Source organism: Hyla sarda, chromosome 2, assembly GCF_029499605.1.
Source record: "Hyla sarda isolate aHylSar1 chromosome 2, aHylSar1.hap1, whole genome shotgun sequence".
Lineage (NCBI taxonomy): Eukaryota > Metazoa > Chordata > Amphibia > Anura > Hylidae > Hyla > Hyla sarda.
In genome coordinates, this window is record NC_079190.1 from 231,289,550 (window position 1) to 231,305,969 (window position 16,420).

The 16,420-nt window shown below is 43.3% G+C and overlaps 1 long non-coding RNA gene across 1 annotated transcript in view; it reads left to right on the top strand.

Annotated features, from left to right (window-relative positions):
* The window catches only part of LOC130355824 (uncharacterized), a 48,629-nt gene extending 33,205 nt beyond the window's left edge, over positions 1 to 15,424 (top strand). Inside the window, exon 5 of the long non-coding RNA XR_008888672.1 lies at positions 15,180 to 15,424. This is a non-coding gene — a long non-coding RNA (uncharacterized LOC130355824). The remainder of the gene's footprint in view (positions 1 to 15,179) is intronic.
* Positions 15,425 to 16,420: the final 996 nt, after the last annotated feature.

Sequence of the window (16,420 nt, forward strand, 5' to 3'; positions counted from 1 at the left end):
GTCTACTGAAACGGCAATGCATTCAGAACATGTTTATTTTTCTCAACTCTGGAATTTCCACGGTTGACACTCTGCCTCAAAAATTCCATAGTGTGTCCAGAACATAGAAGCTATGAGCTTCCGTGTTCGTGACGTCACACCAATCCCCTCCATTCATTGTCTATAGAAGGGGGCATAGCCGTCAAGCCTCCTCCTACAGACATTGGCGGCTGTAGTCAGCAGTCATCGGAACGAAGCAGAATTTGCTCCATGCACCGGATGACTGGGGTGGAGATCTCTGGAGTCCCCAGCGGCAAAACCCCTGCGATTAGACATCTTATCCACCTATCCTTTTCCAGGAGTACCTCTTTAAGGTGTTCCTGTCACCAAGGAAGCTAACAAAAAAAAGTCATAATTTTTCTGTCACTTTTATCTATGTTGACACTAGGTCTGGCCAGATATCTGCCCAGTAGCCTGCATTACTTCCCTTGCATTGTCTCTCTAGCAGGGGGTGTATCTGTGAGCAAGCTGTGTCAGCTTTCACTTCCTGACTTTTTGTCTCACAGTGCCTACTTCAGGGACAAGGCTGACATGCTGTGTGAACCTAGATGACTCAGCTAGAAACTGAATGTCAAATTAGCCTGTATGGGGACATCTAGTGCCCAAAATTATAACGGCCAAATATAAGGTAAAAAACACAATATTTAAATAAAAAATCAGGAAAAATATAAATACTTTATGCTTATGACAGTGCCTCTTTAATCTGATACATAAACTGAGGTGATACAATAGTCAATGTGTTAATATACTTGTCTTTAATGTACACAGTTAAATAGTAATTTGGTCACATGCATCTCCTAACCAATCAGTACAGTAGAAAGTCCCTAGTTCAATCTCCTGGGGTAATGGGAGGACCTAAACCTGTTAGAACTAGTTGGTTGAGACCTGAGTTTTGCGAGAGCCACATGTGTTTCCGGCTGCTCTAAGGCTGCTTTCACACTATAAAAATACCTCCGTTATAAATTCCCGTTATAAAAACCCTGGAAATTGTCCGTTAAACGGCCGTTAGAAAATCCCATTATAGCCTATGGGATTTTTGGAATAGCCGTTTTAACCCGTTATCGCCCATTTTTAATAACGGCCGTTATTTTGTACGGGCGAATGAACAGAAGAAATAATGCATGCACTATTTCTCCCGTTACTATCGCCCGTCACAAAATAACGGCTGTTATTAATAAAGGGGCCATAACGGGTTAAAATGGCTATTAGAAAAATCCCATAGACTATAATGGGATTTTCTAACGGCCATTTAACGGACGATTTTCAAGATTTTTATGACGGACGTTCATTACCGGATGAATTTTTATAGTGTGAAAGGGGCCCAAATGTGGAGGGAAGTAAATTGGTCATAGGTTTACTACTTCTAGGTATGCCTTACATATACATCACATATCATTTCTCCCTCTTTTTGAACCTTGTTCATGTCCATGCTGTAAGGATATGTTCTACTATATTCCAGACTCCAAGAGGGACAATTTAATTGTGCCAGAGAGGAGAAGTTGAACTAGGGCCTCTCTGCTTTACACTGAATTATTGTGGGCCTACAGTCAGGTCAGTGCTGCCTGTCTGCAATGTCATGAAGACTTCTTTGGGTGCACCTTTCCTAGTGTCACAGATTGCTGCCAAAGTGTGAGTAAAGAAGTCTATATTTGCACCATACACCACAGTGAACAAACACATTCAACATCCTCATTCAGAAGTTTCAGCAATTCTGAACTGAAGACTGGAGAACCAGAGAACATATATTCCTGCACATACTGTACATATGCAATAGACATTACATGTACAAGTGCTAAAAGCATCTAAAGATTCCTAAATTTAGCAAAGCAGCTATAATTAAAGGGACAGTGACCACATTTCTATTTAAAGCTGTATTCCAGCAACTGAATTTCTTGGAATTGTGAAAGTAGTTCAGTAAAGTTTACAGGTTGCTTCACATAAACATTGAGTTAGCTTGTTAATTAGTATAATCACTCTGCCATGTGACATATACTTTAGGGACTACTACGCCCAGCATAAGTCTCTAAAATCCCCATAGCCACCACATTCATATATACTGTACATTGCTGCCTGTGATGTTACTAGTAAGCTAAGAACAGGGGACAATGTTCTTATCACTTATTTTGTATGAGGGGTGTAATTTTATGTATATATTCTTATCTTGTTTGCACTATATGTTGGCAGTACTAATCTAAAGCAGTCGACATACAATGTCACAATAGTCAAGACATTTTAGGTGTGTACTTGATCTTTCTAATGTTACCCATGTGTGACCTCCCCAGAAAAAACATTCCTCCAGATTAAAATCACATGTTGGGTCAAACTTTATTTACAGTAGGTGCTTTCCTAGGATTTCAGGAATTAGCAGTTGTGAAATCTACATTGGTATGTCCCTTTATTAGCATTTACTTTAGGGCATTTTATACAGGCAGATGAATTACCTGTTTTCTTTTATTTTACACTTGTCAATTAACCACAGGGATTCGAATGAACATTTATTTTTGGGATCGTCCATTCACACCCTTCCGTTCATAAACATACAGTTCTATTCCCCGCTTACATGGGGAGATATGCTGCTGACAAAAGAAGAGTTTAATGTCTGCATAAGGGTGCATTCACATCATGTTTTTACATATGGTTGTCGTATACAGCTTTCAATGTGAAAACCGTATGCAACCGCATGGAAAAATATATTCATTGACATCCCATACAAAAATGTACACAACTAGATGTATCTGGTTGTGTACGTTTTTGTTCTTGCACGTTTTTTTATCTTTCATGATGTCCGGATTTTGGTTCTTTCATGATGTTATAAAAACCGTATACAGTTTTTATAACATTGCACTCAATGCAAAATGCATTGACCATTTAAATACATATGGTTGTGTCAGTTTTTTGTTTCCCGTTTAGGGAAACAAAACACTGATACGGCAACCGTATGTAAAAAAAACGTGATGTGAATGTAGCCTAACAGACAATCAAGATGAGCCAAATAAACAAGCATTTGTCGGTTGACCTTTTAGATGTTTACACTGTTTTGTGACCGGGAATGAATGTAGGAACTATAATGACACCAACTGGTCAATAGACAGCAAAACTGGGCTTCACCTATAGTCGTTGCCTTTCCTTAGCCCTAGCTGTTCCCAGTACTCATATATCTCAGGACATACAGTAGAGCTGAATAGTATGACAAGCATGCAAACGTTTATGTTAATGATATTAACACTTTTCAGAGCAATAGATTGATGCAAAATACCTATACTTTTTAATTCATTAATTCATAATTTTAATTAAAAAAAAGACATACCCAGAATCTTAGAAGTGTTCACATCAGCTGTCCGTGCTGAAGAAAGCACCTAAGTCTCTGACCACTACAATGCCCAATGTTTATTTTATAGTTATGTCAGTGGTTCTTAACCTGCGTTCGATCGAACCCCAGGGGTTCGGTGAGTCAGTCCCGGGGGTTCGGCGGGGGAGGTCGCAACTGGACAGGCAAACCAAGCAATTGCTTCGGGCCCCGAGCTGGCCGGGGCCCCGAGCAGAGCCAGTGTTTGCCCGTCCTGTAGTGACGGGGCAATTCCCCCCCATCACTATTAACTCCCTGCGGCCCCGTGTTAACTTTAAAAACGCAGGGCCGCCGGGACATAGCGCACGCTGGGACGTCACTGACGTTCCGTGCGTGCGCCCATGGAAACGAAGGCGCCGAGGACCGGAGGATAGAGAAGGAGGAAGACGCGCGCTGGCCAGCTTGGTAAGTGACAAGCGGCACGTCATCTTCGGTACTCCGACCACCGGTCTCGAGACCTACTGCTATAGCCGGAGCGGTGGTCGGAGCACTGAAGTAGGGCAGTACACAGGCATACAGCCTTCAGCCATACACTGTATATGGCTGGAGGCTGTATGTCTGTGGGGGAACACTGCCTACATCAGTGGTCTTCAACCTGTGGACCTCCAGATGTTGTAAAACTACAACTCCCAGCATGCCCGGACAGCCGTTGGCTTTCCGGGCATGCTGAGAGTTGTAGTTTTGCAACATTTGGAGGTCCGCAGGTTGAAGACCACTGGCCTACATAATGTGGGGGAACACTGCCTGCCTAATGTGGGGGAACACGGCCTGTCTAATGTGGGGGAACGCTGCCTGCCTAATGTGGGGGAACACTGCCTAATGTGGGGGAACACTGCCATTGTTGCAAAAATGACATGAGAGTGGCACTTGCCAAGGTAAAGCCGCGCATTTCTGAACTGGTCTCTGAAAGACAACAGCAGAAGTCAGACTGATTTGCAGTAAATATTCATAATGTTTATGTGTGAAAATCATGTTTTCATGGTTTTGTTCTTAATGGTTTTGTTCATTTTGTGCACCTATGTATAAATATATACTTAAATATATACCTCCTATGTTTTGAATTTGAAAAAATCATATTTTATTTTTCCAATTAAGAAGGGGGTTGGTGAATGTGCATATGAAACTGGTGGGGTTCAGTACCTCCAACAAGGTTAAGAACCACTGAGTTATGTTGTTTAGATCTTATATAGCAACATTAGCTTACTTACTGTATGGAGGTTGTACTTGGTCATTGTATTTTGGTATATTTACAGCACTGTATGATATGATTAACCTTTGCAAATTAAACTCACTATTTTGTATGGTTGAATTGGTTGATGATCACCGTGTGGACATTATGGGCTTTTATTATATTATTTTGGTTTTTGTCTACGTTGGAGAAGGAAATCTATAATGTTTATAATTTAAACTGTTAATATCTAGTTTGCAAAAGAAACAAAAGCATTACCCAATATCCAGATCTGCTAGGAACACAGAACAAACATTCCTCTGATGTTTGCACTTAAATACATGCACCAAAAATCTTGTAGATGAGTTCTTTGTGTCATTTATAGATTATATACTTCTACATTGAAAGGGTTCCAATCCTATATTTGCAGTGACAGTAGTTAAAACTGTTCCTTCATGGGAGTGGGAGCAGGAAACCTAAGGAATTCCAAGGTCAAAAGGAAGTGGAGAGAGGGGAATCAGAGGTTTAGGAAAAGGATGTGATTAATGAAGGGGAATAATATGTGGGTGACTGCCACTACAGTGGGGGTATGGTATATGAGAAATGAGAAGAGAAGGAATGCATGAAACTAGAGCGCACAGCCAAAATTAAAAGTCATTCCATTCATTTTCTATATACTCATTATTGTTCTTTTGAGTTAATCTACATCGTTTCTATTGAACATAAACTTGTATGGCAGGGTTTTCTCCTATTGTAGATAGTTACTACTATGCCTTAGTGTTTCTGTTCTTGTATTTTTATCTTCCCAGTCCTTTTTTATACCACATTGTACAGCAGTATGATATATTATGATGATTCATTGATAAATAATACCAGAGGTGTTTATTTCAATAGAATAACACTTATTCTTAGCCTTGAAATAACAGAGGATATGTAACAAACAATAAATGACATATAAAAATTATTAAAGGGACTTTTACACGGGACGATTATTGGTCAAGCGGGAGATTTTATTACCTAGTATAAAGGTGTGCTCACATGTTCAGGTTTTTAATGGCAATTATTGAATGCAAAGACAGGACCAGATCATAATAGGGAGGGCATACTGTATATAAAGGAAAGACTGCCACTTTTCATTTTTTCATATCCATTACTGGCTTTGTATTCATTATTGCAATAAAAAAAATCTGTTTGTGTTAAAGGGGTACTCTGGCCCAAATACATGTTATTCCCTATCCAAAGGATAGGGGATAAGATGTAAGATTGCGGGGATCATACACAATCTGTCATTCCGCACCCACCTTTGTGAGCTCTCCGCAGCCCTGTAGGCTCCGAGTGTGAAGCGTGACGACCACGGGGCCGGAGTATCGTGACATCAGGACTCTGCCCCTATTTTTTCCACTTTTTCATTATGGGGTATTAAATGCAGAATGGGGGGGGGGGACTTATCGTTTTTTTTGTTTTTTTTAAGGGGTACTCCGGTACTTAGACATCTTAACCCCTATCCAAAGGATAGGGGATAAGATGTCTGATCGTGGGGGTCCCACCACTGGGGACCCCCGCAACCTCTCATGCAGCACCCACCTGTCTCAGCTGCAGGAAGCGATGATCGTCCGTGTCTGAAGACTAACGACCACGGGCCGAAGTATCGTGACATCACGACTCCGCCCCTTGCGATGTCACACTCCGCCCCCACAATGCAAGTATATGGGAGGGGCATGTCTTGCATTGAGGGGGTGGGGAATGACACCATAAGGTGGCAGAGTCGTGACATCATGATACTCAGGCCCATGGTCGTTAGTCTTCAGACACGGAGCGATCATTGCTTCCTGCTGCTGAGACAGGTGGGTGCTGCATGAGAGAATGCGGGGGTCCCCAGTGGCTGATAGGGGACAAGATGTCTTAGGGCCGGAGTACCCCTTTTAGTCCACAAGAAAATGAGAAAAAAGTGAAAGGGTCTCAAAACTTAGTGGATTAACCAGGAAGAAAGGCTAAGACCACGTTCACACAACAGAATTTCCTGAGTGGAATCCGCCAGAAAAATTCAGCGCAGAAAGTCCCTTGCAGCAGAATCCCATTGCATTGTTGCTGCACTGTGCACATGGCAAAATTTCCACAGCAGAAACGTTGGAGGGGTGCAAGAGCGATATAGGGTGGGACCCAGAAATGGATGTCTCAGTAGTCTAGGTGGGAAAAGACGAGAACTTGCAGTATCATTATTTTTTTTTTTACTCATGGAAGAGACATTGAAGTGGAGGCATTTATATTGCTTGCATTTGTGGTTTGAAAGGAATGATGGAATGAAAGTTTATGTCAAGGAATCGGACTTGTGGGACTAGGAAAATGTGGAGTCATTAACTGTGTGTGGGAGGGTTGAGTGAGATGAGGGAAAGTTTTAGATAGTATGAGGAATAGTATTTAGCTGATAGACACTGAAATCCTGTCATGGGTTGGAGACTTCCAGTAAAGGAAATATTGCAGTAGTGATTCCAGGGTACTCTAAAGATTGATGACACATCATAAAAATAATAAGGTTGATGTCAGGATCCGGACTGGTATGCAGGGAGGACACGGGTGGTGGATCCTCTGTGTCAGTGAGGTGATGGCGTGGGCCGTGCCAGGGGAACGGAATCTAAGGGGTTACTGGTTTTCACCAGAGCCCGCCGCAAAGCGGGATGGACTTGCAGCGGCAGGTAACCCCCAGGTCGTTCCACCCGATAGCGACTCAACCTCACTGACAGCTGAGACAGGCGCGTTACACAAGGACAAGGCAAGAGCAAGGTTGGACGTAGCAGAAGGTCAGGCCAGGCAGTAACGGTTCGTAGTCAGGGGCAACGGCAAGGGTCTGGATACACAGGTAATGGAACACACAGAAACACTTTCTCAGGGCACAAGGCAACAAGATTCGGCAGGAACAGGAAGGGGAAGTGGGTTTATATAGTCTAGGGAGTGCTTGGAACTAATTGGGCCAGGCTCCAACTAAGTGGGCCAGGCCACGGGGATTGCATCCCCGCCGAGGGACACAGAGCAGCGCTCCCGGTCAGACTCACTGCAAGCAGGAGAGTAATGCCGCGAGTGCTCTGGAGGGGAAATCGAAAGAGGCTCGTACAAAATCGGTCACATCCTTTTCCAAGGAGGACCACCAATAGTGTCTGGCAATCAACTGTAAAGTCTTTTTGATTCCAGCGTGACCAGCCAGAAGGGAGGAATTGTCCCATTTGAGGATCCGGAGGCGAAGACGGGGAGGAACATAAGTTTTTCCTGGAGGGGTAGGCACCAGAGAAGCAGGAGCAGAAGAGATCAGACACTCGGGGGGAATGATGTGCTGAGGAAGGGTCTCGGCTTCAGAGGCGTCAGAGGTACGAGATAGAGCATCAGCTCTGACATTCTTGTCTGCGGGATGAAAATGGATTTGAAAGTTGAAACGGGCAAAAAACGACCACCTAGCCTGGCGAGGATTTAGCCCCTGGGCGGATTGGAGATAAGACAGATTTTTGTGATCTGTATAAATGGTGATGGGGTGAAGGGATCCTTCCAGAAGATGTCTCCACTCCTCAAGGGCCAACTTAATTGCCAATAGTTCACGGTCTCCAATGGAATAATTTTTTTCTGGAGGAGAAAAGTTTTTGGAGAAAAATCCGCAAGTGACATTTTTTCCTTTAGCAGATTTTTGTAGGAGAACAGCGCCGGCTCCAACAGAGGAGGCGTCAACCTTGAGGAAGAAGGGCTTCTGAGGATCTGGTCTGGACAAAACTAGAGCAGAGGAGAAGGCGGCTTTGAGGTGGTTGAAGGCTTCCTCCGTCTGTGGCAGCCAGGATTTTGGATTAGCATTTTTCTTAGTCAGTGCTACAATAGGAGCAACGATGGTGGAGAAGTGGGGAATGAATTGATGATAATAATTTGCAAATCCGAGAAATCTTTGGATTCCTCGCAGGCCAGTGGGACGAGGCCAATCCATTACCGCAGAAAGTTTATCAGGGTCCATTTGAAGGCCTTGTCCGGACACAATGTATCCCAGGAAGGGAAGACTGCTGCGTTCGAATAGACACTTCTCAATTTTAGCGTAAAGTTGATTTTGGCGTAGTCGCTGGAGCACTTGACGAACATGAAGGCGATGTTCCTCTAGGTTGGAGGAAAAAATGAGGATGTCGTCAAGGTAGACTACCACACAGGAGTACAGCATGTCCTGAAAAATCTCATTAACAAAGTCCTGAAAGACTGCTGGGGTGTTGCATAGACCAAAAGGCATGACTAGGTATTCAAAGTGACCATCTCTGGTATTGAAGGCGGTTTTCCATTCGTCGCCTGCTCGAATACGGATGAGGTTATATGCGCCCCTTAGATCAAGTTTGGTGAAAATCTTGGAACCTCGCAGTCGGTCGAAGAGTTCGGAGATGAGAGGCAGAGCATAACGATTTTTTACGGTAATTTTATTGAGACCGCGGTAATCAATACAAGGGCAGAGAGATCCATCTTTTTTAGCGACAAAGAAAAATCCAGAAGATTTCCAGATAAAACCTCTTTTTAGGTTTTCTTGTATGTACTCAGACATAGCTTGTGTTTCCGGGGCAGAAAGTGGGTAAATCCTACCACGAGGCGGTGTGGTACCAGGGAGCAGGTCGATAGGGCAGTCGGAGGGTCTATGTGGAGGTAAGACCTCTGCTTGCTTTTTACAAAAGACGTCCGAAAAGTCTAGATAGGCCTTAGGAAGACTTGGCAATGGAGTAGCCATGGAGACTTGGCAAGAAGAAACTGGGTGGAGACATCGCTTGTGGCAAGAAGATCCCCAGCTCTTAATGTCCCCGGTGACCCAGTCGAGGCTAGGCAAATGACGTTGGAACCAGGGCAAGCCCAGAAGAATTTCAGAAGTGCAGTTGGGTAGCACAAAAAATTCAATATGTTCATGATGGTAAACTCCAACACTCATGAGTAGCGGTTGAGTGCGATAACGCACGGTTCAGACCAGTCTCTCTCCATTGACGGATGAAATGAAGAGAGTTTTGACAAGACGGGTAACTGGAATGTTGAATCTGTTGACTAGGGAGGCTTCAATGAAAATTCCTGCTGAACCCGAGTCCAAGAAGGCCACAACGGAGAAGGAAGTAGCATTAGCGGGTATAGCAATCCGCACAGGTAAAGTCAATCGTGGAGAGGTAAAATTCACTCCTAGCAACGACTCTCCTACGTTAACTAGGTGAGTGGGTGCGTTTCTGAGACACAGAGGACGAATAGGACAGTATTTTAGGAAATGTTCGGTGCTTGCACAGTATAAGCACAGGTTTTCATTCCTATGGCGAGTCCTCTCTTGTTGGGTCAGGCGAGACCGATCCACTTGCATAGCCTCCTCGGCAGGAGGCACAGGAACAGATTGCAAAGGACGTTGGAAGAGAGGAGCCTGGGAGTTAAACTGCCTGGTGGGAACAAGATCCTTTTCCTGACGAAGTTCCTGGCGTCCTTCCATGAAACGCATGTCGATGCGGGTGGCCAAATGGATGAGTTCAGACAGGTTAGCAGGAATTTCTCGTGCGGCCAGGACATCTTTGATGTGACTGGATAAGCCTTTCTTGAAGGTTGCACAGAGGGCCTCATTATTCCAGGATAGCTCAGAGGCGAGGGTGCGGAACTGGATGGCATATTCGCCCACTGAAGAACTCCCTTGGACAAGATTCAGCAAAGCAGTCTCGGCTGAGGAAGCCCGGGCTGGCTCCTCAAAGACACTACAACTTCTGAGAAGAAGGACTGGATTGTAGCAGTGGCAGGACCGTTGCGGTCCCAAAGCGGTGTGGCCCATGACAAGGCCTTTCCAGACAGGAGGCTGACCACGAACGCCACCTTAGACCGTTCTGTAGGAAATTGGTCTGACATCATCTCCAGGTGTAGGGAACACTGGGACAGGAATCCATGGCACAGTTTAGAGTCCCCATCAAACTTGTGTGGAAGAGACAGGCAGAAACTGGGAGCAGCCACTCGCTGCAGAGGAGATGCAGGAGCTGGCGGAAGAGATGGTTGTTGTTGTTGCGGCAGAAGCTGTTGCAGCATAGCGGTCAACTGAGTCAGCTGTTGTCCTTGTTGCGCGATCTGCTGTTATTGCTGGGCGACCACGGAGGTTAGGTCAGCGACACTGGGCAGCGGGATCCATGGCCGGATCTACTGTCAGGATCCGGACTGGTATGCAGGGAGGACACGGGTGGTGGATCCTCTGTGTCAGTGAGGAGATGGCGTGGGCCGTGCCAGGGGAACGGAATCTAAGGGGTTACTGGTTTTCACCAGAGCCCGCCGCAAAGCGGGATGGACTTACAGCGGCAGGTAACCCCCAGGTCGTTCCACCCGATAGCGACTCAACCTCACTGACAGCTGAGACAGGTGCGGTACACAAGGACAAGGCAAGAGCAAGGTCGGACGTAGCAGAAGGTAAGGGCAGGCAGCAACGGTTCGTAGTCAGGGGCAACGGCAAGGGTCTGGACACACAGGCAATGGAACACACAGAAGCGCTTTCTCAGGGCACAAGGCAACAAGATCTGGCAGGAACAGGAAGGGGAAGTGGGTTTATATAATGTAGGGAGTGCTTGGAACTAATTGGGCCAGGCACCAATTAATGGTGCACTGGACCTTTAAATCTGAGAGACCCGGCGCGCCCTAGAGGGTGGGGCCGCACCCGCCGGGACTGAGCAGAAGGACGGGGCCGGTGACTGACACGGGATGCGACCCGGGGGCGGGCACGTCCCGTCACGGGGATCGCATCCCCGCCGAGGGACACAGCGCAGCGCTCCCGGTCAGACTCGCTGACCGGGGTGCTGCAAGCAAGAGAGTAACGCCGCGAGTGCTCCGGAGGGGAAACGGAGCCCGGAGCGCTCGGCATTACTGTTGACTTCTCCTTTAATCATAATTACTTGTCTACTGAAAATAGTACATATACTGGTGTATTTCTGTAGGATTTACTGTATGCTTGAGACAACTGTGTTTGCTGTGTGCATGTTTAATGCCATAGATAGGCTGCTGCCAGACAGTGCTGCCAATGTTCACCTTCTATAACAAAGAAATAGGCATGTTAAGATCCATTGTTCTAAGGGTGCGTTCACACTAAGGAATTCACGCTGAATCTCCACTCGCAGATTCCATCGAGCAGACATTCAGCCTGGCAGCCGCTGCCATTACCATTGCACGGCTGTGCAATTTGATGGCTATGCAGAGCTTGTGGAATTCCGCTCAAAAAATGAACATGTTCATTCTTTGCGCGGAACAATTTCAGCGGCAGAATTGTCCGCCGCTGAAATTTGTTAGTGTGAATGGGTCTCACGAAAGACCCATTCACACTGATGTTAAAGTTCACCGTGTGGCATTCCACAAGAATTACGTAGTATGAATGCACCCTTAAGCCTTTAGGGTACTCTCATTACTATTAGATTGTCAACTGAGGGAATCAAAATCAGTAGGACCCCCTGACAATTATCTATTGTGTACTGTAAGGCTAAATCTAGTTAGGCCCTGTTATTACCACATTTAAAAACATCACATTTTATGAAAAATTTAAAAAATATGTTTACAGTTTAAGACAGTTGTCCACATATATGCATATTTTATTTTATTATAGAAAATAAAAACAAAAACAAAACAAATGTATTATATGGATACTATTAAATTGAATGTCGTGTACAGGATCATAAAAAGGAGTTGCCCAGTTTAGAAAACCCAATTTCATGTCGCTTATTAACCCCTTAAGGACACAGGACGTAAATGTACGTCCTGGTGCGGTGGTATTCAACGCACCAGGACGTACATTTACGTCCTGTGCATAACCGCGGGCATTGGAGCGATGCCCGTGTCATGCGCGGCTGATCCCGGCTGCTGATCGCAGCCAGGGACCCGCCGGCAATGGCCGACGCCCGCGATCTCGCGGGCGTCCGCCATTAACCCCTCAGGTGCCGGGATCAATACAGATCCCGACATCTGCGGCAGTGCGCGATTTCAATGAATGATCGGATCCGATCATTCAGAACGCAGCACGGAGGTCCCCTCATTTTCCTCCTTCCGGCTCCCGGCGTCTCCTGCTCTGGTCTGAGATCGAGCAGACCAGAGCAGAAGATCACCGATAACACTGATCTGTTCTATGTCCTATACATAGAACAGATCAGTATTAGCAATCATGGTATTGCTATGAATAGTCCCCTATGGGGACTATTCAAGTGTAAAAAAAAATGTAAAAGTAAAAAAAAAGTGAAAAATCCCCTCCCCCAATAAAAAGTAAAACGTCCATTTTTTCCTATTTTACCCCCAAAAAGCGTAAAAAATAAATTTTATAGACATATTTGGTATCGCTGCGTGCGTAAATGTCCGAACTATTAAAATAAAATGTTAATGATCCCGTATGGTGAACGGCGTGAACGGCAAAAAAAAAGTCCAAAATTGCTACTTTTTTAATACATTTTATTTAAAAAAAAATGATAAAAAATGTATTAAAATTTTTTTATATGCAAATGTGGTATAAAAAAAAAGTACAGATCATGGCGCAAAAAATTAGCCCTCATACCGCCGCTTATACGGAAAAATAAAAAAGTTAGAGGTCATCAAAATAAAGGGATTATAAACGTACTAATTTGGTTAAAAAGTTTGTGATTTTTTTTAAGCACAACAATAATAGAAAAGTATGTTATCACGGGTATCATTTTAATCGTATTAACCCTCAGAATAAAGAACACACGTCATGTTTACCATAAATTGTGCGGAGTGAAAACGAAACCTTCCAAAATTAGCAAAATTGCGTTTTTCTTTTTAATTTCCCCACAAAAATAGTGTTTTTGGGTTGCGTCATACATTTTATGATATAATGAGTTATGTCATTACAAAGGACAACTGGTCGCGCAAAAAACAAGCCCTCATACTAGTCTGTGGATGAAAATATAAAAGAGTTATGATTTTTAGAAGGCGAGGAGGAAAAAACAAAAACGTAAAAATTTAATTGTCTGAGTCCTTAAGGCCAAAATGGGCTGAGTCCTTAAGGGGTCAAAGTTTAAAAAACTGGGTCTTCTCTTCAGGATCTTGATCTCTTTGACAGAGAGATTGGATAGAGACTGGATAGTGGTTACAAAAAGTATCTCGTGCTTTTGTGGACCAGTCCTGTATTACACAAGCTTTGTTATCAGCTTATTGTCAAAGGACCCTTCAAACAAGTAGTTATTGTCCCAAGTGGACAACCCCTTAAAGTAGGCCATGCAAATGTAAATTATTCCCTGATTCAACAGTTTAAGGATGCTGTTTGTAAGACCTCCAAGTGATTAAATGATTTTCCTTGGGGAAAAATGTTTTAGCATTTGCCAATATCATATACTGTGGTCGTATCGCATTATCAGCTGTTTAAAAACTTTATGGAAAAGATATATAGACCAAAACATATCTGGTAATTCCGGCACACAGCTGATATAAGAGAGTCCTCACCACTTAGACATTTTCCCTCCATCAATGTGATATGGGTATATCAATGATTAGTTGTTGCTTGCAACTGGGTCTCTGCTCTGACATAAAGGGAAATTGATAGTGGGTTCACCTGCACTAAGCCCAATACACACAAAAAAAAGTGTGGGAACTCAACCAAGATTTTCACTCAAGGGTTGTTCCTGCTGTGGAAAATGTGCAGCAACTCATCAAGTGCAGGAACTTCCCAAGCATCCCTGCAGGACTTGAGCCCTGGTTATAGCGTGGGTGAATCAGATATCACTTACCCAGACATCCATGAGAGAACCGCTTTAACTCTTTCATGAGTCAGACAATTTTCATTTTTTTTTTTTTCACTTTGACAGCCATGCTTTCTAGGAGCCATAACTATTTCACATTTCCTTCTACAGACCCATATGAGGCTTCTTTTATGCAGGACAAATTGTACTTTGTAATGACATCACTAATTTTACTACAAAATGTACAGTGCAACTAAAAAAAATATTTGCGAAAGGGAATTGAAAAACAAAGCTAAGCACAATTTAGCAAATTATGGTAAGGCTAGATTCACGCTACAGAATTTCCGGATGGAGACATTCTGTCCGGAGATCCCGATTGCGCCCAGAACCAACAGAGTTCAGTTGGTGATAGGACCTCGCGGACATGGCTGTCCCCATAGATGGCAATGTCTTTGTGCAGATTCTGTCTGTTCTTTTACCGCCGCTAAAATTCCATAGTGTGCACAGTGCAGCATAATTCCATTGCCAGAAACGGCATTCTGATGCACAAGGATTTTCCACTGACGTTCCTTCAGCATGGATTCTGCTTAAAGAATGAGCAAGATCTTTATTTTAGCAGCAGAATTTCAGTGGCAGAATATCCGCCGCTGAAATTCCTTAGTGTGCACTGTACAGGGGAATCCTATTCCAAGAATTTCATGTTATCATAATTAGAACAGACATTTTGTTCGGAGGCTTTCCAACCTCTACATCCAGAACACCTCTCTTTGTTTTCTGTTCTTTTTTTTTGTCCTCTATTTTCGTCAGTACTAACCACTTTAGATCTGACACTTATTTTGATTCCTCAAAATGACGTGCTACCGATGCCTCTCCAAATTTCCTATTTTTTCCTTCTTTAGTGATTCTTTTAGTTTCTTAGAAGATCAATGCTGATTTAATCTCATCTAAATTTTTCTAGACGTTTGCCCCACATATGACATGCCACAAGGGCATTTTTGATCTGCTGCAACACCTGCTCCTCCAGCGAAAGAAAACAGTATCGCTGAGTGTAAGGAAACAAAGAACTAAATGCTAAAAAGAAGACTCGATTTATATGAGTTGATAACAGCCCAAAGATACACCACTTTCTACCAAAGGACTGCTAGTTTATTTATGCACAAATATATTGTTTTTTATGTATTTATGACAAAAAAAACTATAAAGAAATTATTTGCAACAAGTATGTAGTGCATTGCATTATCTTGTTGATCTTTATTCTGTTTTAAGAAAATAAGTATGCTTAAAATTGCCCTATCCTGACCCCTATTTATTTATTTTTCTTGTCTTGGGGGAGGAGGGGGCTGATCTTTAGTCTTTATCAGTACTATTTTTGTTTAGATAGAATTTCTTTTCTCAATTTTTATAATTTTTTTCTGGTAAATTAGCAATTCTGGTATTTTTACACTATTAACACAATTTACTTTGAGGCTTTGTTATTGCAATATTAATGTTATATTTTACAGTTCAGTTCTGCACATGACAATACCAAATATGTTTATATGTGGTTCTGTTAGCATATTTAAATTTGAAAAATGGAAAAGGGGAGTGATTTAAATTTTTATCTTTTTTAAAACTTTTTTTTATCCTATATATACTTCATAAGTTTCCATAAGGGCAAATAATAATCAATGTTTCGATTGGTAGGATGGAGGTAAAGAGAAGCCCCCCTCCAGCCGCCATCTTAGTTGATCGGGACCACCACACTGCGGAGGTGCCAATCAGTCCCCCAAAATCATTAGCACACCATAATTGCTGGTGTCCATCATTAGCTGTGAGACTCTAGCGGTAAGCACACTTCATACACCCCGAGTGTGCAGAGGACGTATACATGCTCCAATGCAGTCTCCCAAAACATGTCAATGATCAAAAACTGGTCACTAGCCTAAGCCAATGTTCACACGACAGAAATTCTGCTTAAATTCCATGCAGAAAAGCAGAATGTGGACTTTATGCAGATTTGTCGAATTTTAATAGGGCTCTGAGCAGAATTTTGCTAAATTAGAAGACTTGTCTTATAATTTTGCGGAATCCGTAATGAGGAATTTCTGCTGTGTGAATGGGACAGGGGAATACCATTGTACATGATGTGCACTGAATTTTGCAGAAATTCCGCTGTGTGAACATATCTTTAAAGGGAATTCCTAGAAACAGATATTTATC